The sequence below is a fragment of the Arachis hypogaea genome, chromosome 9, assembly GCF_003086295.3.
Source record: "Arachis hypogaea cultivar Tifrunner chromosome 9, arahy.Tifrunner.gnm2.J5K5, whole genome shotgun sequence".
NCBI classification, from domain to species: Eukaryota; Viridiplantae; Streptophyta; class Magnoliopsida; order Fabales; family Fabaceae; genus Arachis; species Arachis hypogaea.
Window position 1 is genome coordinate 61,569,541 of NC_092044.1, and position 26,792 is coordinate 61,596,332.

Below are 26,792 nucleotides of genomic sequence, written 5' to 3' on the forward strand. Positions count from 1 at the left end.
TGTACCTGTGTCGATTTCCATAGAGATATCTATTAAGGACATGCACGTAACATATTTTTATTTGGGTGATCTACGTAATTTTTTAGTGCCATTGGTTTATTTGGGTGATTCGCACTTTGTAAACCCCGCATAATTAACGAATAATTAGCCAATAAATTAAATATTAATCACAGAAATTAAAAAAAAAGAATTTTATAGTTTAATGAGGTAGAATTAATTAAAACATAAATTTTAACACTAATTTTAAAGAATTTGGCCCAAGAATGGGCTGAACGGGCCAAACCGGGCCAAACCGAGCCCATATTGGGCCCAAGGCCCAACCCAAGCCACTAAGTGAAATGGCACCAGCCAGTTCTCTTCCCCATTCATACCCACACACGCTGAAAACACAAGGAAAGGGGGAGGAGAATTTTGCAAACCCTTGTTCTTGATTCCATCTCCCAAAACTTCTCACTCCGAGCTCCGATCGCCACACCGTTTGTGGCCACACTGATGACTTGCATCATCTACCTTTTTCTCTCATAAAAAAGGGCCATACAATGTCCTATAAATTCATGATATAACCTTGAAGAAAAGAGGAAACAAAATCACAAAATAAAAGCGTAACACTCAAAGAACGGGTTAACCTGCGTGCTAAGAAAACCGTAACTATTAAACATATAATAACAGAAGTAGGAATAGAGTGCCAAAGATACAAAATAACAAGCTCCTAACTCAGCCTGTGAAGTCAAGACTGGCCGGAGAATATTTACACATATATATACATACATATCCAAAACCCAAAAGTACATATACACAATCCTGTCTCTCCATAAACCTCTAGGAGGATCAAAAGAACAAGTTATGCAGGGAGAAAACCAAGTACATATATACACATAATAGCATAACAAAATAACCCTGTAACCACTCCGCTTCAAGGGTCCAAACGCCTAACGAGATGCCTCTTGACCTGCATCTGAAAAACAACAACATAGTATGGTCAACAGAGTATCAAGTTTTCAACCTGGAACACGTGGTTATTTAAATTCAGGGAATCTTGTATCTCAGATTATTTAAATTCATAAGCCATATAAATAATTCAATTATAATTCATCAACGACCACATCATTCTCAATCGCATTTCATTCATCATTATACGTCAATCATATTCAATCCTTATCCTTCATTATCACACCTCCCATTCCGTCCATCAATAGTTCCAATTCAAAACATAATTCATTCTTTTCTAAATAATTCAAACTTAAAACATGCTCATTTTCTTAATAACTCTAAATCAAATCATATAACCCTTGAATCTAAATCTTTTTAAATAATCATATAAACAAAATCTCTAATTTGTTTTATAAAATTCCGGCAGCATCTCCTTTAAAACTCAGACTTTGCCACCCTTTTCGGGTCCAAACCTGCTTTCTTTTCAATTCAACATACCCTTCCTCATCATCATAACAGTCACCATAATAAATCTACCTCAGATCAACAATTATACTCGTACAATATTCAAATTCAACAACCAAAATTCAACTAAGGATCATAGTTCACTAATCCTAAGCTTCTAACCCAAAATACCTCAAATCAATAATTCACCAAATCACCAGTTAACCAACAAGCACTAAACCAACCATGTTCATCAACAGGATACTAAACATTAAATATACACATGCAATCCAACCTATCCTATGGTCATCTAACCTAAGTTTTCACAGAACATTATATATTAAATGTAAGAAACCTAAACCATACCTTAGCCGATTCCCAAGTATTATTTCAAGAAAATTTTCCTAAAAGAACACAGCCCTCAAAACCTCAACTAATCCACTTCCTCCAAGTTCTAATATTTACAATTTCAAGCTCCAATTATTTATTCACAACTTAATACACATTTATAACACATATATATCCAATTTAATACTCAAAGTTCAAATTCAATAAAATTAAAATAGAATTATCATATCCTCACTTTACCCAAGCTTCACATAAGCAAGAGTGAACGTTTTTCTCAAGATAATTGGATTCTAAAACATCAGAAATCAAAGAAATTCAATATTCCTTCTCAAAACTAGAAAATTGGGGGAAATGAAGGCTGGGTGTGAAATAATGAGTTACCTATAAAATTGTTCTGGTAGAAACGTAGAGCTCGACGCGGTGAACGCGTGACCGCAAACGGTGCGGCGATTGGAGCTCGGACGGAGAAGTTACGGCGTACAGAAGTTAACGTGAGGGTTTACGAGAATGTCTCGTTCTTCTTTTCCCTGGGAAGCTTTCAGCTTCGTTTATGTTGAAATGAGGGGGATGAAGGCTTGGGTTCACTTAAAAGGGCTGGTCCGGTTGGACTGACAGCCCGATTCGGGTCCGGTTCAACCGGTTCGGCCCGTTCGGTCCAATCTTGGAGCGATTTCTTCGAAATTGGTGTCAAAATTCTCGTTTCAATGAGATCTATCCTAATTTGATATAATATTCACATTTCTAATCCTCCTTATTAAAAACTAATTTATTGACTAATTATTTACTAATTTAACCGGGGTTTACATCCTACCCACCTAACAAAGAATTTTGTCCTCAAAATTCAAATCTAGTTACCTGAAAAGAGATGTGGATAGTCCTTTCGTATATCTGATTTGAGCTCCCAGGAATTTATAGGATATTGCTTTGAAATGAGTTCTTGCATGCATTTTAGGTGAAAAGAGAAATAAAAGAGGAAGAAAACAAGCAAAGGTGACTGGGCACTTGTGTGGACATGCCACTTCAAGCAAACGCCAGGGTCTTAATGTGGGCGTGGCACGCCACTACTGGCCGTGGCACGCCAGCTGTGTTCTCCAAAGAAGGATGTCCAAATTCCACTGTGGGTGTGCCACGCCAGCTATGTCTTCTAGAAGAGAGTCTTTGAAGCTCCACTATAGGCGTGGCGCGCCACTGCTCGGCGTGGCACACCAGCTATATCTTCCAGAAAATAGTCCTTAAAGCTCCACTATAGGCGTGTGATGAATCCATATTTGACGATATATTTTGCTTTGATTTGAGTGGATTTCATCATATAAACCCACATTTATTCAGTCAAATAGCATGCTTTTGTGTTTTCTCCTTAAATTGTGCCTAATTGAGAAAACATACTATTTTGAGCTTAATTTAATCAATTTTTATTCCATTTTTATTTCATTCGATGCTTTGATGATTTTGATAAGTGATTTCAGGTGTAATAGGTTGGAATGGCTTGATAAGAGTAGAAGAAAAGCATGGAATTGGGAGAAAACATGAAAAAAAACAAAGGAGAGAAGCATTTCAGCCTGTGCCCTGATACGTAAAAATTAAGAATTCACGTATTTACCGGCAAGTATACCGGGTCGTATCAAGTAATAAAACTCACTAAGAGTGAGGTCGATCCCACGGAGATTGGTAGATTAAGCAACTTTAGTTAAATGGTAGATTTAGTCAAGCAAACATTGTTTTGATTTCATGAGAATTGTGATTTTTGAACATAATTGCAAGAATTTAAATGACAAGAAATTTAAAGAACCAGAATATAGAAAGAAAATGAAAGTAAATTACTGAAACTTAAAATGCAAGAAACTTAAATGACATTAAAGATAAATTGCAATAAAGTAAAGATTGCAAAATTTTAAAGAGAATAAGAGTAAATAGCAAGAAAATAGAGAAACAGAATGTAAATGACAAGAATAATAAATTGCAAGAATGTAAAAGGGAATTGGGTAATGGGTATTCAAAAGAAATGAGAATTAATGATAGAGAGAATCATTAGGGATCGGAGATACAAATTCTCATGAATTGATGTTGATCAATTCCTTCTCAATCATGGGTATAGATCCATGGCAAGTTGTGGGTAATTGAATCCCAATCTCTTGGTGATCCAATTTCTCTCAACATAACCAATTGCCACTCTCGTGATCTAATTGTTCATGAGAAGAGATGAAGCTCAATTCCTAATCCAAGCCACACAATTTCCAAAATCTCAACCAAGGAAGGTTACATCTCACATACCAACCAAAGTGTATTGATTAAGGAGATCATGAAAGGATAAACTCTAAACTGAACTATGTGGTTCATTTCTCAAATTCACCACACAATTCATATAGATTAACCCCTCTCTCGATGGTGATTGAATCTATGAAGAACAAGAGTTTCCTCTTGGATTAACCACTTGAATTGAGAAGGAGAAGAAGATTTATCAATTCATTCAAACAAGCAGAGCTCTTCTCCCTAATGAAAATGGGGTTTAGTGAATCATAGCTCCAATTTTAACAACAATTGCCATAAATGAAAATTTAACTAAGTGTGAAGAAGGATCAAGAAGAAGAAGAAACAAATGCTTAAAAATGAAAAGTTGCCAGAAAAGCCAAAAAATAGCTTTCCCGTATATTCCTAGAAATTCAAGAGAGTTCTCCAAGTACAAGTGCTAGAAAGTAAAAGTTTCTATGAGTCTGAGTGTCCAAAAAAAGTCCTCTTAAAAGTACACCACTCCTTCCTATTTATATTACTCCTAAAACTCCTTTAAAGATCTTTGATTGGGCTAGCAATGTGGGCTTCATTCTTTGTTAAATTCTTGGCAATGGAAGAAGTCAATGGAGCAAGTGTTGCTAAACAGAGAAGAAAGAGCTCATTCATAATGCTCCTGGCCCAATGGGGCGGTACTGGCAAACACGCCAGTGTAAAGGCACGTTGGCAACGTGGTTATGAGTTTCCTGGGCCGGGAACTTTGTGCTGGGCGTTGTTAGCCCAAGTTGTTGCTAACAACTTGGCTTTTCTTCTTTTTGGCTCCACTTTCATGCTTAATGTTGCCCAGAATTTGAGTGTCAATCCTCTGCTTCAATATGAACTATCATACATCATTGGAAAGCTCAGAGTGTCTTCTTTCTAATGCACTTGGAATCATCTTAATTGAAGCTTTGTAGCTCAAGTTATGCTTCCTCAAAGAAGGTAAGGTCAGGCTGCCAAGTTGTTGCTGAACACGCCCCTTTCTTCTCAAGTTGGCAACGTGCCAAGCCTCCCAAGGCTGAAACATGGGGCTGTCGTTGTCCTCAAACACGCCCCCTTGTTGGCACGTTGGCAACGTGCTCGTGCTCCCCTCCAAGACTGCTTTCTAGCCTTCAACTTTGCTTGTCACGTTGCCTAGGAACACGCCTCTAGAGCTTGGCGTTGGCAACGTGCTCGAGTGAGGGAAAGTTGCTCTCCAAACTTGTTTGCTGCGTTGTTGTGGATAACGCCCATGCATTTCAGCGTTGGCAATGTTGGCTTCCTTTCCTGGACAGCCTCCTTGCTTGGCGTTGTCATTGAACACGCCTATGTTTCCTGGCGTTGGCAACGTGCTTGAGTTGGAGAAGTGCCATCCAAGTTGCCTTGAGTTATTGTCAAACACGCCAATGAAGAGTGGCGTTGGCAACGTGCTCGATGGGTGGAGATCCAAGGCTTGCTACCATCCAAGCTTTCCTCCCTGGCCTTGCCTCTAACCACTCCAGTGAAGCAGCACGTTGGCAACGTGCTCGAGCTTCTTCCCTGGGTAAATTCTTCTAGCTCAGCGTTGCCTTGAACAACGCCTATACTTCCCACGTTGGTAACGCCCTCGAAGCTCCTCCCTGGCCCAATTTGGCAACGCCCAAATGTGCTCTCCAGGGCTGCTTGGCGTTGCCTTCAAAAACTCACCCTTTCTCCAAGTTGGCAACGCCCAAATGTGCTCTCCAGGGTTGCCTTGCATTGTTGGGCGTTGTTGATGGAAACTCAAGCTGGAATGCAAGTTGGCAACGTGCAACTCTTCTATATTCATTCTCCAGGGCTGCCTGGCGTTGCCTAGAAGCACGCCCTTGTTCCTGGCATTGGCAACGCCAACAACTCCTCTTCTTCTTGCCCAGTTTGCTTCTTGGCGTTGTTGCCAAGCACTCCAATGTAGCTCCAAGTTAGCAACGTGCATAGTTCTCACAGGAGACCACTTTCTTGCAAGGTTGTTTGTGATCTTCCTGAAGTAAGGCTTCAATGGCGTTGCCAACTTGAATCCCAAGTTAGCAACGTGCACATTGCTATTCTTAAAAGAGTTGTTAGCCACTTGCTTGCTTCATTCTTGCTTCAATGCTTTCTTGTTTCATCACCTATCATTAACAAGGGAAATTGCTTCAAAGTCTTACCAATCCATGCAATCAATATCATGAGATTCATTCATACTCATTCATTTATGTATTTCTTGAATCATTTGCATGAATTTGGCTACAATCAACATGGTCCTTGGTATTCTCGTGCATGAAAACAAAACTCATAAAAATACTTATTTATTTAGAGAAAACGAGTGAAACTAAGCTAAAACCAACTAAACTCACTAGCTAATATAGCAAATATGCAAATGCTTCATGCCCACACATACTTTCTGTGCCCACGCATAGTTCTGTGGCCACTACTTGTTCTACACTTTCATATATTTTACTTTCCTTTATCATATATACATAGTTTTGCAATTTTGGATTTCTAGTTGAGGAATTTGATGTTTGATAGTTATTTTATGTTTGTTTGAATTATTATTGTTGATTGTGATCATTTGTGGTTCATAACTTTCATCATTTTTCCAATTTTGCCATGTTTTATGTTTATGCCCACTATGTGTTTGATGAAATGCCAATTTTGATTATAGGATAATTTCCATCCCTTGACTTGGGGAAAATGAGTTTATGGATTACTAGAGCCATAATGTTCAACTTTTAGTGATAATTCTTGGGTTGTTAGTTGTTATTGTTTCCACTAACGCTAGCTTCTTACTAAGGTAATTAGTAAGTTAGCTAGGATTTGTGGATTAATAACAATTATGCTCACTTGACCTATCCTTCGATGTTAAGGATTGATTTAGTGAGATTAATCTATCATAATTATCGTAGTTGTGGTTTTGGCCAGGAAGGGTTCCATAACTCATCTCAAGTTATGGTTTCATTTATGTTTTGAACCACTTTTCCATCAATTTTGAGTCTTACTTGTTCATATTAAATACATTATTTGCAATTTTGTCTCGTTCTTTTATTTCTTTATTGCTTGCTTCATCATTGAAAACCCATTTTGCTTCCAACAACCAAAATTGTGCACTCTTAGGCATTAGTTCTTAGGGAAGACGACCCGAGGTTTGATTACTCTTGGTTATTTGAACTTGAAAAAATTAAACTTTTATTTAGCATTACATGTTAGTTGAGAACTATACTTGCAACGAGGTTATTTCTCTTTTACTGAGAAGAAATTTTTGGCCGACGGTTTTGCTTTTTCAAGTTTTTGGCGCCGTTGCCGGGGAACTAGCGCCATGAGTCTTATAGTTTTGGTTGTTGTTAATATGTGAATAGTGTGAATAGATACTTTTTGGTTGTTTGTTTGTTTTTATTGGTAATTAGGATTTTTGTTTACTTTGTTAATTGATGTCTTTAGTTTTTATTTTCTATTTTCTTTATGAGTTGTCACCCTCTTGGTTTGGAGATTGGTTGTGATCATTTTGCAGGGCTTGATAACTTCAATTTTAGATTGCATCATGGGATTGGAGCATCGATTTTGGAAGGAGCAAGCTCCTTTATACTACAATGAATAAAACCCTCCCCAATATGCATACCCAATTCAAGGATATGGTGGGTTTCACAATGATTATGCACCTCCACCACCATATACCTATGACCCATACCCCCAACATAACCCCCAATCACCATATTTTCGAATACCGCACCACCACCACCATACACCTTCTTACATACCACCTTAAAACACTTACTAACATGAGTCACCTCCCACACTTACAATCTTCTTCCCACCCCATGAACCTTCTCTCTTATCTAATTGTGGAGTTCCCCAACCCTTGTCCCAGGAAGATCAATGCTTTCAAGTTTTTCTCCAAGAGCAAGAAGGATTTTGAAGAACACAAGGGCAACTTATGGCTACCATAGCCGAGGCGGTGAACCATTTATTCCTTCTACGCTCATCCGATCAAGACACCTCTCTTGAGAAATGTGAAGGATCAACTAAAGAATGGAGTGAAGATCATATTGAGTGGGTGGCAATTTCGCCTATGAGCTTCATTGGCCCCCATCAATATGCTATCTTGGAGACGGACTACCAACTCAAGGTCCTTCTTGGGTTGGTGCATGGTGGAGGAAAGGATGTTGGTTGCTAAGTGAACCCAAGGTTCTTCAAGAAAACCAATTCGAGACTTCGCATTCAAACATGGTGTGAAGCACAATTGGGTGATTTCTGGAGTGTGTTGGGTTGTTTTACGGGTCATTTGAGAGCTTGTCCATCCGGATTGGAGCATGGAAATCCACAACAAGGAGAACGGGAAACTAGAATATGGGATCCCGGAAGAGCTTCAAAGACCAAACACGGATGGAGATTTAAGGAGGAGTGGAAACATATGCCACCTTAACAAGAGTTTCCTCAACAAGGCCAACTTAAGGACTATAAACCAAAGTGCTAGGTGGGAGATATCCCACCATGGTAACATTGTTCTTACCCTTTCTTTGTTTATAATTTTGGTTTATTGCATGTTTGCTTGTCTTAATTAGTCTAGGATTAGTTTCATTTTGAGTTTAGATAGGTTAATTTTGGAATGGATCATGATTGTGTGAAGTTTTGAATGTTTGGGGTTGAATTTTGGTTGAGCTAAGACTTGATACCTTAGATTTTGAAGAAAATTTTTGGGAAAAAACAGGGCATGTGCGTGCGCTTGCCCTTGCGCGCACGCACACAACAACTAAAAATCACGTCCTGTGCGTACGCACACTACCTTACGAAGCCTCTGTTGGGAGTGCTTGCTCACCTTGTGCGCGTGCATCCCTTTGTGTTTTGCGCTTTGTGCGTGCGCACGCTCTTATGCGTACGCACACACCATTCTTTTTGTGCACTGTAAGCGTACGTAACACCTTGTGTGTACGCACACTTCCTTACACCCATTCTGCTGGGAGCGCTGGCACAACCTGTGCGTATGAACCCCTACCTCTTTTCACTCTTGTGCGTGCGCAAGGACCTGTGTGTGCACCCACACATGATCCTTTTTCCTAAAAAAAAGTGTGTTCTGTGCGTACACCCAGACTTGTGCATACGCACACTTCTTAATCCCCTCTCTGCTCAGAGCGTTCGCACACCCTTGTGTGAGCGCACACCTTCCATTTTTCACCTTGTGTGCGTACGCACAGGTGCTGTTTTGGGCAAATTTTGTTTGCACTTTTCCTTAAGCCCTAACGCGCTTCCACCACCCCTCCATTCCTCCCTACTCTCTCTTTTACCTTATTTTCTACTTGTTTTACTCGATTTTCATTGCATTTAGTTTTTGTTTTAGTAATTATATTAGGTTTGGTTTAGTTGTTAATTAAATAAATTACAAGTGTTTGCCTAATGTTGAGTGGGTTCCTTCTTGATTGAATTTCATCAATACACTTATACTTTGCCTTAAATTACTAGCACCTAATTGGATTGGCACATTTACATTTTGTTGCTGATTAGGTGAAATTTTTATAAGTGCACATTGAATTAAGTGAATTGAGTTAAAATTACTTATTCATCATGGTTTTTCATATCAAATTCATCACATGACCGGTGCTTGCTCTTTGTTAACGATTTACTTTTCTTTGAGTGACTTGATTTGATTGCTATCAAGTGTATCACTTTTTGTAACAAGTACCTTTACCATGTGACTATTGCATTATGTATCATGATGAATAAGGAGTTTTCTTTTTATTTTTGGATTGGTTATTCTTATTTGTGCCATTTTCTATTCATCTTGCGCTTTCACTTGCACAATTTTAGTATCCAATATCTCATATACTCAATTTACTTTAGTTGTGGTTACCTAGGTTTGTTTGTGCCTTATCTCCTGCTTATTCTTTACTTGTAACCTAGACCACTTCATTGAGGAACAAATACTATTTCTTCTGATTGTGTGGTCACCATTTTACCCGAACAATGTGTGTGTTCTAAATAGTGCACACATTTGGAATGCACACATTGTCTTTTATCATACCACACACATTTTACTTTTCCTCAATTCTTGTTTATTTGTTTTATCCAGCAGCTCAAGCCCCAGTGCCCACCAGCTGAAAGTGGAGCCTCATATTTCTTCACCCCCGGATTGTATGCATGCATGGAGGACCGTGCAACGTTTAAGTGTAGGGAGGAACCGCAATTTTTGGGGCGTAAATCTCTCTTTCTCAACATTTTGCACTATTTCTTAGTTTTGATAGTTATATTTTTGTGAATATTTGTTTATTATTTCATTACATTTCACTTTGCTTAGTTTTCTTATATATATATATATATATATATATATATATATATATATATATGTTTGCTTATGGTTATATTTGCATGTTACCTAGTATATGAAATAAAGTTGGTAAAAACAACAAAGAAATTTTCAAGAAATCTCATTTTAGGGCGTTCCATTGATTAGATTTGAAACTTGTTTTTGAACTTCGTTGAAGTATTTTCTTATAAAACATAGAAAAGAGCTTGAACAAAACACCAAGTGAGACTTAAGCTTCATTGTGTGGTTATACATTTTCAACCACAAATTTTGTTCTTGTGTGTTATAAACTCCTTTTATGATTATAATCTTTGATTTGCTTGATTCTATATGTTCTGTATTTGATATTTTGAATGCATTTAGTATGATTGAGGCCATTTTTGAACTGAAATCACGTAACCTATATGGCCAACCCTTATATCTACCTTTATAACCACTTTTGAGCCTTTAATTCCCCTTTGTTCTAAATTTAAGCACATCATTTGCCCTAAGCAAAAAACTATTAAGGCCCATGAATTGTATATTTGATTAGCTTGGGTTGAGTGTGTGTGTTAATCAAGTGGGGGGCGGAAATTTGTGGGACACATTGGTAGTTAGTTTACTTTGGGTGTTAATTGAAAAAAAATTAGAAAAATGGGTAAACACTCATGCATCTATTACTTAAAACATATACATCCCTTTTTGATGTTAAAAGAAAGGATTTTGGTGTACATAATTTGTTTATAAAAAAAAGAGAAAAAGAATAGAAAAGAAAAAGAAATGATAATAAGAATGTAAATAAAGGATGCATATGTGTGTGAATTGGAAAGAAAAATGCATGGGTGAATGAGAAAAAGGGAAATGAATGGGAAGTTATGTTGTTTTTCTTTTGTGTACATAGGTTGATATAGGATTAGGTGGGATACTCGAGCTAATCAAAGATCCAATCTATTAGCCCACTTAACCATATTAATCCTACCCTTACCCTAACCTTATTACAGCCCTCCAAAAACATCATGATATTTGCATTCATTCATCAAGTATTTGTTGATTGTTAGACGACTAGCAAATCCTAGAAAATATGATTAAAGGAGAATTGAGTGATTAAGCCCTAAATACTGAGCGACTAAAGTGTATACACAACCAGTGAGGGGTTCATGGTGCGCGTGTATGCAAAACCAACACTATTTCGTAACAACAGCAGCAGTACCAGCAAGTGCACTGGGTCGTCCAAGTAATACCTGAGCGAGTTAGGGTCGATCCCACGAAAATTGTGGCTTAAAGCAAGCTTATGGTTGTCTTGCACGTATTAGTCGGGCGGAATCAGAAGGAGTTGTAAATTAGCTATTAAGAAGTTGGCTATTAGGAATTATATGCTGGGAATAGTAATACTGATAGGAATAGAGTTGAGAGTTGGAGATGCTTTGTCTTTCTAAAGTAACTCTGGTACTACTATCTTCTTTGCTTGTGAACGATCTTCTTCTATGGCAGGCTGTAAGTGATCAAAGCCACGCCAATGGTCCTTGATCTCCTCTGCTACAGAATAAACGACAGAGCTCTTGGTCATTCAATCCAATGGAGGGTGAAGTTCTTGCAAGCTATTCTCTTGGTGATCCTACTCAAAATGCCACAGATAAGGTCGAATCTTCCGGATCAGAGAATGTTATTTCTTTGAAATCTAGCCTATACCACGGAAAGCTTAATCTCCCCGGAGATTGGCTGAACTGGTGTCTCGAGAAGTCCCCAACGAAATCGTGGATCAACCATCTAAGAGATGTAAATCTATAGTTGTTGGCTCGTGCTTTTCTTCCAAGTACTCACACGAACCCAAGTAGACGTGGTTGTTTGTCAGGTACGTTTGTCTTAATGTGATGAATAGAGCCAATTTGTCAGATAATCCTGTTCATCACGGTGAAGATCAGGATATACATCTTAGAGATAGATCAAACACGGATCGAAGAAGAAGAAATAGTACTTTTATTAATTCATAGGACTCACCAGGGCTCCTCCCCTCAACCTAGGAGGTTTAGAAACTCATACTGAGGTAAAAACAATAATGAAAACGAAAATAATGTGTATCCTCCCAAGGAGGTCTGAAAAGCATTCCATTTGGATCTTTGTAGATCCAGAAAAGCTCTTCTGAATGCAGACAGGTCAGATCTGAACAGCATCTGCAGTGCTTTTTCTGTCTCTGAATCAGATTTTTGCTCTAACTCCTTAATTTCAACTAAAAAATACATGAAATTGCCCAAAAACAGAAAAACTCATAGTAGAATCAAAAAATGTGATTTTAACACTAAAACCTATACAAAATAAAAACTAGATAAAAACTACTAAAAACTATATGAAAGTGAGGTCAAAAAGCGTATAAAATATCCGCTCATCACAACACCAAACTTAAACAGTTGGTTGTCCCCAAGCAACTAAAAATATAGTAGGATAAAAAAAATTAAGATACAATAAATTTCTAAGTTTCAAATGAAGCTTAGTAAAAATCAGATGAGCAGGACTTAGAAACTTTTTGCTTCTTAATAGTTTTGGCATCTCATTAACCATTGAAACTCAGAGATGTTGGCATCTTTAGAAACTTAGAATTCAGATGATATTATTAACTTTCCTAGTTAAGCTTATTTTGATTCTTGAACACAGCTTTTTGAGTCTTGGCTGTGACCCTGAGCACTCTTTTTTCCAGTATTACCACCGGATACATTCATGCCATAGACACTTTACCTAGGTGAACCTTTTCAGATTGTGACTCAGCTTTGCTAGAATCCCCAGATAGAGGTGTCCAGAGTTCTTAAACTCACTCTTTTTGCTTTGGACCATGACTTTAACCGCTCACTCTCAAGCTTTTCACTTGACACCTTCACGCCACAAGCACATGGTTAGGGACAGCATGGTTTAGCCGCTTAGGCCAGGATTTTATTCCTCTGGGCCCTCCTAACCACTGATGCTTAAAACCTTGGGCCTTTTTACCTTTGCCTTTTGGTTTTAAGGGGTATTGACTTTTTTTACTTGCTTTTTATTTTTTCTTTCTTTTTATTTTTTCGCCATTTTTTTCTGCAAGCTTTTCTTTTTCTTTTTGCTGCTTTTTCTTACTTTAAGAATCAATTTTTAGATTTTTCAGATTATCAACAATACTTTTCCTTTTTCCTTATTCTTTCAAGATCCAACATTCATAAATCACGACTTCAAATATGTATTGTTTATTTCATACATTCAGAAAGCAAAATCAAATGACACCACATCAAACTAAATAAACTAATATTATTTTAAATTTGAAATTCATGCATCTCTTAGTTCTTTTCAAATAAAAATTTTTCATTTAAGTAAGGTGAGAGATACATGGAATTTTTTACAGCTTAAAGACATTAATGCAAATGATCATGCAACTAGAACTAGAGAACAGATAAATAAACAGACAGAAAACAGAAAAATAACAGGAAATGAGTAAAAGAGAACAAATGCACCTGAATGATAGTGGCCAGTGCTCGTCCTTGAGGATCTCATGTAGTTCTTGATCTCTTCTATGTCACTCATGTGTCTTTGTTGAGGCGGCTGCACAGGCTCATGTGCATGCTCTCTAGTTTACTCCATCATCTTCTTCTATACTTAAGAGTGGTAGACGTCACAAAGCAAAGCTTTTGCAACACCAAACTTAAGAGTTTTGTTCGTCCTCAAGCAAATATGATCGATGGAAAAGAAAAAGGTGGTGTAGGTGGACCTTCTGTGGGACCTCTTGGTCTTGAGAGGCTAGGGAATTCCAGATTCTCTGCTTCTCTGCACTGGCGTTTGAATGCCGAAGGGCTGCTCCATGGCTGGCGTTCAATGCCATTGCTCCCCTCTTGGGGCATTGAACGCCCAGGAGGGCTTCCTCACTGACGTTCAATTTCGACATTCCACTTGGAGTGTTCTGTTTTCACTGCTGTGAATTTTGTCTCTTGATTGATGCACATGATCATGACTCTGACAACTGAAAAGGAAAACAAAATAAAAGAAAATTAAAATAGTTAAGTAAAGTTAGTTTGCCTCCCAACAAGCACTACTTTAAAGTCATTAACTTGACGGACAACTCCTTTCAAGGAGGAAGATAGTCATAGAGGAATAAATCCTCACTCCTTAGTGGGAGCTTCGTAATATGCTCAAGAAGCCAGAATTTTGTTCACTGCCTGAGGCATGGTTAGGCTTACAGTAGTATGCTCGTGTCCCTTTTTGTCACTTTCCTCTTCCATAGTGAATACCATGATGAGATAAGTGAATACCACCATCTTCTATGGCGAAAAGCCCTCAGTAGAGATTTTCTTGTTTTTCCAGCCCCTAGGTATCCTCCTTTTGGAGGCTTCCTCCTTTGTGGATAGTGTACATCCAACACCAAACTTACGTTTGGTCTTAGAAAGGATTGAATTATTTCCATCCAAGGGAAGAGGCTTGGATGCTAAATCCTTTATGCAAGTGCCTCCCTTATCAGGGGGTAATGGCTTAAGCTCAAGCTCAGGAGGTTTCTCCTTTTCCTCAGAGGTTTCCAGAAGTTCCTCCGAGTCAGGCTGAGTATCATCAAGGATATCATCAAGCCTATCCTTGAAGCTTTCGGCCATGTTGACTTCTTCCACCAGGGAATCAATGAAGTCAATCCTCATGCATTCCTCAGTGAGGAGGACTATTTGTGTCTCTCTCCAATCCTTCTTATGACTTGGAATGTCCTTCATGAACTTTGCATAAGAAGGTATCTGTTCAAGAGCTTCTGCAAAAGAGATATTTATCTCTAGTGTTCTGAGATACTCCTCAAAGTGGGCAAACTGTTTATCCCTTTCCTCTTGACAGAGTTTTTGAGGATATGGCATCTTAGCCTTGTATTCATCAACTAAGGTTGATGAAGGCCAAATGCCATGTGAGTTGAAAGGGGGGTTACTAGCTTGCTAAGGAGGGTTGTTATCAATGAACGACTGACCTCCCTTGCATGGGCGTTCAACGCCCATGTTGCTGTCCCCTTGGGCGTTTCGACGCCCAATCTCTCCTCTTTCTTGGCGTTCAACGCCAATAGGGTAACCTTCCTGGTGTTTGAACGCCTATTCTCTGTCATTTTCTGGCATTCAATGCCAAAAGGGATACCTCTCTGGGCGTTAAAATGCCAAGAGTTATCTTGTGCAAAGACCTGGTTTTTCTCTATGGGCTTTGCGTTTTTATTATACTGAGGGTGGGTGTTTAAAGTTTTTCCACTCCTCAATTGGATAACCTGGCATTCATCTGTTATCTGCTTAGATAACTGATGCCTGGTTTGACTCAACTGAGCTTCTATATTTCTGTTAGAAGCCTGAGTCTCTCTTAGAGCCTTTTCCAATTCCAGCATTTGCTAGGCAAGGGGCGTGCAGTTGCTCAGTCAATGGGCCATTCTGCTTTGGAGGGTTAGGTTTAGCAGCTACTGCCTTAACCTCTCCTTTTATAGAGGTTTCAGGAGATGAGTACAGATGCTGATTAGTGGCAACTGTCTCAATAAGCTCTTGAGCCTCTCCTATGGTCTTTCTCAAGTGTATGGAACCACCAGCAGAGTGGTCCAAGGCCATTCTAGCCATGTCTTAAAGACCATAATAGAAGATGTCTAGCTGTACCCATTTTGAAAATATTTCTGGGGACATTTTCTTAACATCCTCTTATACTTTCTCCAAGCATTATAAAGAGATTCACTATCTCCTTGTTTAAATCCTTGGATGTCCAGTCTTAGCTAGGTCATCTTTCTAGGGGGAAAGTAATGGTTTAAAAACTTGTCCACTAAATGTTTCCAAGTTTTTAAACTATCTTTAGGTTGGTTATCTAACCATTTTTTTGCTTGATCTTTTAAAGCAAAAGGAAAGAGCAATAACCTTTAGACCTCTTGGTCTACTCCTTTATTGTGTACTGTGTCAGCAATCCTTAAGAAATCTGCAAGGAATTCTGTAGGTTCTTCTTGAGAAAGCCCGGAATACTTGCAGTTCTGCTGCAACAGAGTAATAAGTTGAGGGTTTAACTCAAAGCTACTAGCTCTGATTGGTGGTATGCTGATACTTCTACCATAGAAGTCAGCATTGGGGCTTGTATAAGATCCCAAGAGTTCTCTTGAACTCTCCAATCCCACTTAGATTCATGATTAAGAAAGGTAGAAGATGAAGAAGGAAGAAGATAGAAGGAGTAGAAGAAGAGAAAGAAGTAAAAGAGGTGAATAAGAATTAAAATATTTTTGTTTTTATTTTATTTATTTAATTATTTTCGAAAGTTAAATTAATTAATTTAAAAAAGATTTAAATTTTAATTGTTAAATTTTCGAAAATAGAGGAAGGAAGAGAAGAAGAAATTTTCAAAAATTAAGGAGATGAGAGTTAGTTAGTTAGTTTTGGAAAAGAAGAGAGAGAAGAAGATGTTTTTTTCGAAAATTAAGAAGAGAAGAGTTAGGTGGTTTTGAAAAAGATGAGAGAGAAATAGGAGATGTATTTTCGAAAATCAAGAATAGAAAAGTTAGTTAGGAAGTTCTGAAAAAGAAGAGAGAGAAGAAAGTGATATTATTTTCAAAAATTAAGGAAGAGGAGTTAGTTATGAAGTTTTGAAAAAGAAGAGAGAAGATGTTCCCTTTTGATTTGAAATTGTTTTAGCAATGCATAAGCACTCGTAAATTGTATTTTTCCTGAATTTTTTACTGGACTCATCATCTTCAAGGGACTTCTTTATGACTCTATTTGTGATAGGATCCTTAACCTTTTTCTTTTGAAATTTCCTTCATTGTTCATCTTGTATAAAAAAAAGTCAAATAAAGCATCAAAACTAATAAAGAAATGGACATATGCATAATCATACGGTAGCCACATAATAAGGTAAACAAACATTGAGATTTCATGAACAAATAAAGCATGAATAAATAAAGCTTAATGGACAAATAAATCATATGACAGCAACATATTTTAAGAGGGCTATGGCCCACTACTGTCATCAATTTTTATACAAATAAATCATATGGCAGCCACATATAAAGCATCGTGAACAAATAAAACATCATGGACAATTTTTGTACTACCTCAATTTCAGCTTCACTGTCAAAATCATCAGACTTTATTTCTTTGTGGTTAGGTTTGATCTTGTTCAGTGTCACATCAACAATAGTGGGTCGCACACCCTGTCTAACTAAGTCTACCTCACCAATATCACTCAAGGGTATCGGAATATTCGCCGATTCATGTGGCTCTCTTATGTTAGGGTCAAACTGTAATTGGACACCAATGTTAAACAAATCTTTTGGAACCATTTTCATCACATAATGCTTCTGGGGAATATATGGATCTTTCACATAAAAGCATTGGTGCTTGGCTTGCCAACACGAATGGTTCATTTTGATAACATCTTTTGTTGAAATGAACGTATGTCAGACCATAATTATCTTCCTCAGCCATAAACTATTCACACTTAAATAACACAACTTTAAATTGGCTAAAATAGTCTAACTCGATAATATCCATGATTCTACCATAATATCTTATATTGGCCTTGATTGGTTTTTTGTCCTTAACACTTGTAAAGCTTGTAGTTTCAACTACCACATTGACACCACTGTTTTGCGTTTTTCGCATCACTTCTCGCTGCTTAGTATGAAATCTGTACCCATTGATGACATAAGTAGAAAATGATTTTGCAACTTTATTTGGACCCTTAGACAACTGTCGTATCCAACTGGAAACATCATCTTTCATGGCACGTCCTGTAAACCAGTCTATAAAGTCTTCATTCTGATCGTTAATAACGTTCCACTTTCGCTTCCGCTTGTCTTGCTTTTGTTGCTCACCATGTTCTCTACAATGGATGTATATTATTATGTAATACTACCAAAATTAGTCTAAGGAATAGAACTAATGAGAAGTGCAAATATATCTCATGTAAGGCTTCACGTTAATGCAATTGTTCAATACATATGAATTAGCTTGAAGGAGTGACTTCTCGTCCAAAATATTTAGTTGCCCTTTTTTTCCACCCAATGGACTTCCCTTGTTTGTGAACAAGTTTGAATCAGGCTCTTTGGTTGAAATACCTTCATCATTATTCCGAGATACTCTATTGAATCTTGTTTTCACTCTCTCATGTAAATATCTTGAACAAAAAGTTAAACACTCTTCAGCCAAATAACCCTCCGCAATTGATCCTTTTGGACGACTTCTATTACGTACATACCATTTTAGTGTGCACATATATCTCTCAATCGGATACATCCATCAAAACTGGACAGGACCACCTAACCTTAATTCATTAGCTAAATGAATAGGCAAATGAACCATTATATCAAAAAAGGTAGGAAAAAATGTTTGAAGCACTTCCATCAGGCAATTTTGTTTTCTTCAAAACACTGCAAAAATGCATTTCTCGCCTTTGGTGATGGAGAAGCATGCTCTAGCAAGTTTAGTTCTTTTGCCATCCTTCGTATTTATTGAGTGAAGATTCTTTCAAATGCCTATCTCCTTAAGATCATAACGAGCCTTTGCATGATCCTTTGTCTTTCTAGGAATATCCAATAAGCTATCAATTATACTGTTGACTATGTTTTTTTTATATACATTACATCAAGGTTGTGCCTGAGCATACAATGCTGCCAATATGGTAACTCAGAAAATATTGGTCTTTCATTGGCCATTACTTTTGCTTTGCGTCTTTCCAAAGGTATTATCTACTGACTTTAGCATATCTAAAACCTCTTCACCTGTTAACATTTGTGGTGGACTCCTGAATTCTGTTTTCCCATTAAAGGATCTCTTGTTAGACCTCCATGCATGATCAACTGGCAAAAATCTCCTATGTTCCATGTAAACTGTCTTTTGGCTACGTTTCAAGTAACAAAAAGAAGTATCATGGTTACAACAAAGGCAAGTTAGCTTCCCTTTCATACTCCAACCGAACAACATTGCATACACAGAAAAATCATTGATTGTCCAAAGAAGTGCAGCATGCATTTGAAAAGTTTCTCCCTTAAGAGAATCATATGTATCTACCCCTGACACCCATAGCTCCTTCAGCTCTTCGATCAATGGTTGAAAAAAACTATCAATATTATTTCTTGGTGAATAAGGTCCAGGTATGAGTAAAGAGAGCATGCAGTATTCTGACTTCATGGACATCCAAAAGGAAAAATTGTACACCATTAAGACAACTGGCCATGTGCTATGTGACACGTTCATAGTTCAAAAAGGATTAAAACCATCACTTGCCAAACCAAGCCTCAAGTTGTGAAGTTCTTTTGAAAGTTTGGATACCGAGTGTCCAAGTTCTTCCATGCTTAGCCATCAGCAGGGTGCCTTATGCAACCGTCTTTCAAACGCTGCTCATCATGCCACCTTAATGCCTCTGCTGTGTTTGGGCACATAAAAAGCCTTTTAAACCTTGGTATTAAAGGAAAGTATCTTAAGGTCTTCGCAGCAACCTTATGAACTTTATTCGGAAGCGCAAAGTCATCTTCGTTGCCATCCATAGTAGGAATCTGATTATATCGAGACTCTCCACAGATATAGCAAACTGAATCATTTATGTACTCATTGCGATACAGTATGCAGCCATTAGGACATGCATCAATCTTTTCATAGTCAAGACCCAAGTTTTTAACCATATTCTTAGCTTTATTAAAAGAAGTGGAATGTTTAAATCATGTATAGCTTCTTTCAATAACTCCAAGAGGGAGGTAAAAGATGTATTACTCCAACCATGCAGACATTTCAAGTGATAAAGTCGAATGATAAACAATAGTCTCGAAAATCCAGTAGTATAATTTGGATATAATTCTAGACCAGCTTCATCTACCAGCTTATAAAATCTCTTCGCGTCTTTATTCAGCCCGTTTTCCCCTTCTTCAAGATTCGTCATATTTCCGAATGCATTAAGCAGCAACCCGTCAAATATCATCAACGCCCCTCGATCATCTATGTCACTATCTACAACTGTTGGTATTATTGATTTTCCATGATTAATCCATCGTTTATAACCTTCGATAAACCCATAGCAAATAAGATGCTCATGTACGTCTTCTTGTTCAAACCAATAAGTGTTTCCACACCTTGCACACGGAAATTGGATTTCTTTTCCAATCGGTTTTCCAATTACGAAGGCAAACTCTAAAAAATTATTTACACCAACTATATACTCGTTCTCAAATCTTGATAAATTCATCCAATCTTTTGACAAAATATGATTAAACTTAAGAATGCAAATATCTGAACTTACTAAACAAGATCTAATAGATCAATTATAGTGACAATCTAGCTACCATATATCCGCTTACTACCCTAGTTAAATGTGCTATCAAATTATTATATATGGCAATTACGAGATAAACTTACTGCTTAGTTCCTTCATTTTGAGATGCTATATGAAGTTGTGTTATAAATGGTGCCGCAGCAATTACTCAATTTCTGTTGTCTTTACCAGTACGAAAAAATTATCCTGTACATAAAACAAAGTCAAAATAATCAAATTCAAAAAGGAAATACCAAATAATATCCAATTTTAAGTTCCTATATTAATGTACATTTTTTTTGCACTTATTAAGTTAACTTTTTTTATTAATATGGGTTCGCATCTAAAATAGGCAAAATAATTTTCATTAGTGTCCCATGATCTTGATATAAACATAATATAGAGTAGCAGTGCTAAGTGCTAACTAATTAATAATGCAGTGTAATAATGGAAAATAAGGTTGAGCTTTAAATTACCGAGTCAATATTGTAAAATTGACGAACTCAAAGGGATAAATTAGACTTCAGAAACTAAAAATATCATTACTTTGTGGAGATAAAGACTCATGAAATAGACCTATAAATAAAAATTTTCTATACATGATTTAAAAAACTTTCTATACAACAGTATAACAAATAATCCTCCGTAAAACTATTGAATGTGTGCAAGTTTCCACAACGTAAGGATTGGTTTGATCATTGGGGTTAGCATCGGAAACATTAACACTCATTTTGCTCCATTGCAAGATTAATTTACTAAAACAACCAACATTGAAGAGGAATTAATAAATCAATTCTAGATGAAGAATCTAGAATGCTGTCAGAGTTCACTTATATATCCTCAATTAAATCTGAAATGAAAAATCTGAAAAAGAAAATAAATCTCAATTGAATATATATATATATATATATATATATATATATATATATATATATATATATATATATATAACCTTGTCAATAATAATAATTGGTACTCAAAGATTAAAGTGTAAACCTAAATAATCAAGCATAGTTCTCAATCTAAACTCAGTTAAATACAAGATTTGTAATTATTATTTTTCAAAATTGGTGCAAAAAAATTAAATAGAGCAACTAGCTCATTTTTTCGTCGTTATTCAAAACCCTAGCGCAAAACACAGCAAGGAGAAGCACAACAAACCACATCGAAAATCTTAGCAAATCAAAACCAGAAAAAGCTTAAAACGTAACTCTCGTTATCCTAACAATAAAATAGGAAATTCCATGTTCTCCCGCGATCGCCTCAAGAACTCATCTTGATTCACAACCAAAACTCACCAATAGCAGCACATTAACCATAATCCAAATCCTGAATATGAATAATTTAAAACGAATTAGGTATAAAAGTAGCAATTACCAGTTAGGGTTGCAGAAATCGGTGCTGCAGAAAAACAAGGATCCACATGATTCCATCGCCGTCTACTTAGGGTTTGTTCTATGTGAATGAATGGTAGATTAAAACGTCATACGTGTGAGCTACAAAACCCAAATTCTTTTATTAAACAACGCATCAGGTTTGTTATATTATCTTTTTAATTATTAGATGGGTAAAAATTTAAATGTATACTGTATAGTTAATTTTAAAAATATTAGAAAGATAAAAAATCTAAAATTTAAATTTTTTTTTTAAAATAAGGTCTTATTCGTGTGAGCTTTTAAAATAACCCCTAAAATCCAATGATCAATGTGTGCCCAATTCTCTACAATCATTTTAATAAGTTTTAAATCATTTTTTAATTTAAAATTATTAATAGTATTCAACCTAATTTTATATTTATAAAATTAGATTTAAAATTTTAATATTTAAAAAAATTATATAAAATTATTATTAATTTTTAATTATTAAAACTTTTTAATTTACAAAAAATATTTAAAATAATAAAAAATACATAAAATCTTAATTAATTAAAACTCAAATGATTAAAACTGTGACTATAGACTCTTTTAGGTCACTTCCAAAAACCGTGACTATAAACCTTTTTAGGCCACTCTTCCGAAAAACCATGACCATAGATCCTTTTTGGTCATTGTAAAAAAAACGTGACCATAAACACCTTTAGATCACCTCCAAAATCGTGACCATAGACGATTTTTTGTCATTGTAAAAAATAGACCCCTTTAAGTCACCCCCTAAAACCGTGACCATAGACCCTTTTAGGTCACCCTTTTTGAAAAATCGTGACCATAGCTCCTTTTTGGTCATTGTAAAAAACCGTGACCATAGACTCTTTTAGATTACCCCCAAAACCGTGACCATAGACCCCTTTAGGCCACCCTCCAAAACAGTAACCATATACCCTTTTAGGTCACCCTTTTTTGAAAAACCGTGACTACAGACCATTTTTTGTCACTGTAAAAATTGTGACCATAGACCCCTTTAGGTCACCCCTCAAAACCGTGACCATAGACCCTTTTAGGCCACCCTTTTTTAAAAAATTGTGACCATAGGTACTCTATGGTCACCCTTTCTAAAACAAAACTGTGACCATAGCTTTTTTTTTTGTCACCCTAAAAAACATTGACCATAGAAGGGTCTAAAAACCGTGACCAAAAAAACCGTAACCATAGACTCAAAATGTTGTAGTGGGTCTTTGTTAGATTATGTCTCTTGGTTGATCTGCACTGTTAACAAATTGTTGTCAACTGTGGTTTCCTTAATAAATTAGACACCAAAATAACTTATTATGGAAAGAATTATTAAGAGTCGCATTATAATTGGAATTTTGAAATAATATAAAAGAAACTTTTAATTGTTTTACAAAAAATCTAACTTTATTTTCAGAGATTCAATTTTTTTACATAAGAAGCAAATTCGTAATAGAATTGACAATAGATAAAATAAGGTAAGATTTGGACTATATTCTAATTCTCTTTCAATCTTAACTCTACCTTAATTGATCCTGATCTTGCCTGAAAAAAGGGTCGGCTTCCACACCTCGGGATCAGCCGAATTATAGACTGGAATACCAAATGTCCTTCCTTCTGAATCCGAGCTTCTTACGGTTATGGTTGTGCGAGAGCGTGGGTGATGAAAAAAGGGGGGAGTGTACCTGCAAAGGCACTCCGATGCTTAAGTCAGTATTCGGAAATCAATATTTGAGATTCAATAATCACTTACCTTCACGAGACGTCCTTTCCTCCTTTTTAAGGAGAGTTTTTATGTTCGGCAATAAATCATCGGTTTCTTATTGTGCCGTTTTGAGATGTCGGTTATGAAAAACGTTAACGTTACCGAGTTATAGCTCATCAATTCCGAGCAATAACGGATGATGACGAGTTATGGTACTTGCCGATAACGGTTAGGAAACCGAGGTATACAACACGTGTTAATGATGACCATATCACAGCCCCCAAGCTTAAGCTGAGGAAAGCTTTTTTAATGAAGCAGGTTGAGCTTTTGTGATGAGTTATAACTCGGTTGAGTGGATTCCTGAATGGGCCCCCAGTTCAATGTACTTCATTAAAAGGACTTTTTGGTTCTGCCACGTTGGACAACGTGTTTGTTTTCTATCGAGGAGAGAGATTGAGTGGGTGCTTCATTAATGTTTTGGTAGTTTCCAATGTTTCACTTGCCCTTTCGTGTGATTGATGTAATGGTGATATTTTGAAACGTTTTTGGATTAATGACGTTTACTGATTGGAACTTGGGCATTTTGGATTTTCTCCTTCTCTGTGAAGAATGAGCAAGAGAGGTACGGTTATGTCTGCGTTTTTCTTATTTTCTTCCTTCTTCTTGTTTCTGTTTGCTGTTGCATGTTTGTTTTACTGTGTTTTTCTTGATGGGGTTTGAGAAGGAGAAGAAAGATAAGGTGGATTGGTCTTATGATTGGGTTGGGGATGATGTTAGGTCTCAGGTATCGTTGTTTTGTGATGAAGTTGCCGTGAGGGAGGTGGATGTGACTAGGTTGGTGAGACCTGGTGCTGGAGTTGGGGTTGAGTTGCTGCCATGTAGTGCGAACGATAGGGTTTATCATCGTGGGAGTGGTTTTGAATTTTTCTACATGCATAGCTGTGTTCTGGAGGAACTGAGGGTGAAGTTGCCCTTCACAGATTTTGAGTGTCAGATCCTTAAGCAGCTGAACTGTGCTCCGTCACAGCTTCATCCAAATGGGTGGGCGTTTTTGCGTTCTTTTGAAATTCTAATGGAATTTCTAGAGCAGGTACCCTCTGTTGACCTTTTCTTCTCACTGTTTCAAGCCAAAGGGGTGTGGAAGGGGGGTTGGATAAATTTCAACAGCACCCCTGGGTTTGGCATTTTCAGGTTGTATAAGTCTTCCTTCAAAGATTTCAAGGAAATGTACTTTAAGGTTAGGGGGTTAGAAAGAGATTTTCCATTTTTCGTAGATGAAAATTTGGCCGAGAAGTTCCCATTATATTAGTGTTCGGAACCTCAGAATATACTCGGACCCGAGGTTATTTCTCCGAGAAATGCTTGTTTGATTGAGTTTCTTATTGAGAACATTGGTCGGGGAGATCTAATTTCAATGTATGAGCTTCTGAAGTGGGAAGAAGATAAGGATGCTGTTGTAAATTACTTAGGTGAGTGATAGGGCTGTTTGTGATGTAGTTGGTATTTTATTTCAGATATCTGATGATACTTACTTTTTGTAGGTGGTAAATATCCTGGGGTTTCAGCTGCGTCTTTGAGGACGCGTTTCAAGAATAAGAATTTGGAGAAGGAAGTATCATCTTCTAATGTGGAGAAAATTGCCGGGACTGGTGAGGTTACCCAGCCTCGGCAAGGTCGGAGGAAGGTTATTAAAAGAAAGAGGAAGTCTGATGTTGTGGACTTATCTGATGACTCTGAGGAGAAGTCGTTTAGGGTTCCTGTGGAGGAGATACAAGCTTTCATGGGTAATCAAAAGAGGCTTCACGAAATTTCTGAACAAAGTGAGGGCTTTTCTGTCTGGGGTAGAGAATATCCTTATATGGCTGTAGTGGACGAGTATTGTCAGTCGTCAGCCGATGTTTCTCTTGCAAAAGAGGTTGGAGACATGGCGATTGGTCAGTATATGCAGGTAATGGTTAAACTTTTCTGACTTAGTTGTTGTTTTTCGAAACTTTTACAAGCTTTTGTATTCGTTTTTGTAGGTTGTTGGTCTTTGTCTTGCCAGTCTTGGTCGCAGCCAAGAGTTGAAATGTAAGAAGGTTTCTTCGGATAGAGCAGAGGTTTCTGTTCTGAATGAGGAGTTAGTGAAGAGTAAAAGTGTTGCTGCTGAGCTTCAGGTACGGCTCACTGAGGCTGAGAAGTTATTGAAGGAAACGAAGGACAATTATGCTCGGGACGTGGAAGATCTGAAGAAGAAGGAAAGTGATTTGGCGAGCGTGCAATCTCGTCTTATTGAGGTAACTGCTGAATTAAAGGATGTGCAGAAGAAAAAGTCTGATGAAATTTTGGATTCTTTTGTTGAGGGATTTGAAAGGGCGCTGTTACAAGCAAAATTCTTGGCACCGGAAGCTGACCTGTCTGGCATGGATCCGGGGAAAGTTGTGCGTGATGGCAAGATGGTTGAAGACGATGGTGATGCTGAAGATCAAGCAGAAAATGTTTAGTTTGTTTTTTGTTTGGTATTCTGGTTTTGTTTTTTGTGTTGGTGGATATTTTGGACATTGGTCTATTGGTGACAGTTGTTGAAAGAACATTGATATTTTGCTTTTGGATTATCTGAATCTTTATTGGGAATTAGTGCTTTTCTTTTGTGGCAAAGCATTTTATTGACCGGACTGATTTTGACTAGTCCATTATTGTGGTTTGAATGTACTGCCGAGTAATGGCAGGTTGCATATATAGCCGAGCATTGCTATTTATTGAGTTTATTTTGAGAATTGACAATGATTGGAGATAGAAATCGCATAATTTGATTGTAAATAGATGATGCTGGTAGTAAGATTCTAATCGTTTGAATATAAACTTTCAGGTAGGCTGGCCTCGTTAAAACCTCTCCAAACAAAACCCTTTGGGACAAAAACTTGGTAGTAGGAAAAAGAGTACTAGCCTGTCCCTGATTTATCTGTAGAACTTCTTTAGGGATGAAACATTCCAACTATTGGGTAATACTTGTCCATCGATTAATTCGAGTATGTATGCCCCGTTGCCGAGTACTTCTGATATTCGGTATGGACCGTCCCAGTTGGCGGCGAGCTTCCCATGTGAGGGTGGTTTCCGAGCAGCTTCAGTTTTGCGGAGGACTAAGTCCCCTTTAACAAATGCTCTGCTTTTAACCGACTTGTTGTACTGTCGGGCGATTGCTTGCTGTGTTGCACGTTGTCTTAAGGCGGTAATGTCTCTTACTTCTTCAATGATGTCA

The 26,792-nt window shown here is 37.2% G+C and overlaps 1 long non-coding RNA gene across 1 annotated transcript; it reads right to left on the reverse strand.

The window, feature by feature from the left end:
• Nucleotides 1-678: 678 nt before the first annotated feature.
• LOC112710987 (uncharacterized) lies at nt 679-21,980 on the reverse strand. The gene is made up of 3 exons (XR_003157136.3): nt 21,842-21,980; nt 20,569-20,671; nt 679-955 (listed from the first exon to the last, which is right to left on the reverse strand). It is a non-coding gene; the product is annotated as an uncharacterized lncRNA (long non-coding RNA).
• Between the last annotated feature and the right edge of the window lie 4,812 nt (nt 21,981-26,792).